Source organism: Trachurus japonicus, chromosome 12 (assembly GCF_045865225.1).
Source record: "Trachurus japonicus isolate A0001 chromosome 12, Traja_1.0".
NCBI classification, from domain to species: domain Eukaryota; kingdom Metazoa; phylum Chordata; class Actinopteri; order Carangiformes; family Carangidae; genus Trachurus; species Trachurus japonicus.
The window spans coordinates 29,898,041-29,901,588 of NC_140918.1; positions in this window are offsets into that span (position 1 = coordinate 29,898,041).

The following is a 3,548-nucleotide window of genomic DNA, read 5'->3' on the forward strand; positions in this document are numbered from 1 at the left end:
GGGGCAGTTGTCGGTCTGAGGAGTGAAGCTCACTTCCGCGTTCAAAAAACTGCAATCCCCTCGGCTGTCGCTGGAGGCTGGCTCCAGAAGGGAGCAACTCCAATTGAGCCCCATGTTAAAATAGCCGATTTTACAGCTTAAAAAAACATATTTACAGCCTGGTACATTTCATTTTTTTGGTCTCAACCGATAGTTTCTACCCCCGCACACACTCTGAGGGGGGTGAATTTTTTTTAAACTCTACCGTTTTACTGTTATTAGGTTTAAAGTTCTGGCCAATTAGGGCGCAGAACCGTTGAGTGACAGGTCCGGAGACCGCTGCTACGAGGCCAGTGGGCGGGCCCTCGGCCGGCCAACGGCCGCACCGCTCCAAATATGGCAAGTAGAATCCAACATGGTGCGGCTCAAACCCCGTAGTAGCGGCACAAATTTTTTTTTTTTTTTTTTTCTTTATTGACAAGCAAGTAGAGTACAATCATATTAGAACGTCTCTGGTACAATATCGTTTTTAGACAAAAAATAGATATGGAACAAGGTAAAAGTCAGGCGATACGGTAATAAAAAACAAAACAAAACATTAACAATTAGAAGAGGAGAGAAACAAATTTAAAAAAAAGAAAAAGAAAAAGGGTACATACATTGGTCACGCATAGAATACAAAGTACACAAAGATTATAATTATCAAAAATCCATAAAGTCATTAGAAATAATATTAAGATTAGACATTCATCAGGCTGTCGTAATACTGCAGAAATAGATCATTTTTTTTGTCATTTATAATTCTGAGAGACTTAAGATGAAAGTTGAATTCAAGTAGAAACACCTTAAACTTCGGTTTAGTTTTGAGAAATCTGTGTTTGTGTATAAAGAATTTACAGGAGAGAATTAAGTAATTGGTAATGAATTCAACAGACTTGTTGTTATGAGAAAAATAACAAAGAACATCTCTTTTGGTGAACAGGTATGAGACACTAAGAAAGTTAGAAAAATGATTTCTCAGGTCAATCCAAAAATCATGCACAACACAACATTCGTAAAATACATGAGCGATAGATTCCTCTACATCACAGAAGACACATTTACTGTTCACATCCATAAACTTAGATAGGAATGCATTACAAGGGTAAATTTTGTGTAAGATTTTAAGATGTATTTCTTTGCCTTATTAGAGATGCAAAACTTGTAAGGCAGTAACCATGCTTTTTTCCATTTAACGTCATAAATTAACTCATCCCAGAAGAATTTCCCTCTTGGAGAACACTTATTTTTAACATGGATGTCGTTACGTATGAATTTATTATTACATTTTTTATCCAGGAGAGGGCGACCATCAATAATTAGTTTAGGGTCAATTCTTCCATTTGTGCTGTATGAAAGGTGACATTTCATCAACTGTATGATACCAGAAGGAATCGCCTGACATACAAGACTAAATTCTTTAAATCTAATAGGAAATTCAAAGGTTCTAAGAAAATCATTATAAGAAAGGAGATTACCGTGTTTATCAAATAAGTCAATAATAAAAGATATGCCCTTTGTATGCCAGGAAGGAAGATAGATAGATTTGTTTTTTACTGTGATATCTTTGTTATTCCATAGGAGGGTTTTATGAGGGGAAAAATTGTGAACATAAAGAAGTTTCCATGCTAAGAGAGCTTGTCTGTGAAAGTTAGACATTTTGAGAGGAAGTCTAGAAGGACAATAATTACATTTTAAGACATACTGTAAACCACCACATTTTTTAAAGATATTGCAAGGAATGAGATACCACAAGGAATCTTCACCATTAAGCAAGCATCTTCTCAACCAATTAATTTTGAAGGTGTTATTGATGTCAATGAAGTTGATAACTTCAAGACCCCCTTCAGACCTATTATTTGAGAGAACAGCTTTTTTTAATTTGTGCTGTTTATTACGCCAAATAAAGTTCAAAAAGATGTCATTAATATCTTTACAGGTGGAGTCTGAAGAGTACAAAGATAATGCTGGATATACAAAACGAGAGAGACCTTCCGCTTTGGAAAGAAGAAATCTGCCAATGATAGAGAGATCTCTTTGAAGCCAGTTGTTAAGAATTCTCTTAGTTAAATTTAATCTAGGAAGAAAGTTGAGATTTTGGCGTGTAGTTTGGTTTTTGCAGATGTGAATACCTAAATATTTGACAGAGTCTCTAACAGGTATACCACAGATTACTTGGTCATTTGATTCATGAAGACAGAGGATTTCACATTTATTCAAGTTTAAGTGTAGACCAGAGGCTAGGGAAAAATATTCAATGGATTTAAGAGCAACGGGAATTTGATTTTTATCTTTTAGAAACAGAGTAGTATCATCTGCAAGCTGAGAGATTCTAATTTCCTTATTAAAAATGGAAATGCCTTGCATAAGAGTGTTATTCATAATGCTAATGGACATTAGTTCCACCACCAGAATAAAAAGAAAAGGAGAGATGGGGCATCCCTGTCGAACGCCTCTATGTATACAAAATCTTTTGGAGGTGTTATGGTTAATAATAATAGAACTGTTAATGTCTTTGTACAACATTTTGATAGCAGAGATGAAATTAGATCCAAAGCCAAACATTTCCAGGGAGGCGAAAAGAAATTTGTGTTCTACAGTGTCAAAGGCTTTACAAAAATCTAGAAATAGAATAATGGCATCTGAGTCAATAGAGTCAGCATAATCAACCAGATCAAGAGCCAGTCTTATATTACTGCTTATATGACGACCCTTCATGAAGCCTGTCTGTGTTTCATTAATCAGGGGGTCCAGACATTTTTTAAGTCTATTTGCAAATATTAGGGCAAGTAATTTATATTCGGTAGTTAGTAAACTTATAGGACGCCAATTATCTATATACAGAGGGTCTTTTTCAGATTTAGGTATTAAGGAGATAACTCCCTGCTTCATAGTGGTCACCATTTCCTCTTTTCTGAGACATTCTTTAAATAGATTGAAGATAGGTTTTTCTAAAAGGTCCCAGAAGTGTAGATAGAATTCAACCGGTAGACCATCTATGCCTGGTGCTTTATTTTGTTTCATAGACTTAAGAGCATTATTTAATTCTGTAATTGTGAGCTCTGCATCACATAAGGATTTGAAATCATCTGTAACAACAGGAGCATGGTTACGCACTTGTTGTAGAAAAGCCTCACATTTGTCTTCCTGAAACTCGGATTTGTAAAGGTTTTCATAAAACGAAGAAATGAAGTCAGATATTTGAACAGGGTCTTTACACAAGGTATTATTAATATTTAGGACAGACAAAGATTTACGTTTATAATTTCTTTTTTCAAGAGCAAAAAAATAGCTACTGTTTTTTTCACCTTCCTCAATCCACTTAACTCTGGATCTGATGAAAGAACCCTTGGCTAAATCAGTATATAATTTATCAAGTTCCAATTGAGTTGTTTTTAATTCCATTAATTCTTCATCAGAGTGATTATCTTTGTTTAAGAGACTATCAAGCTTAAGCATGAGGGTAGATTGCTTAAGAAGCCTGTTTTTTTTCAACTCCTTGCTACGTTTAATAGCAAGCCCTCTAACCT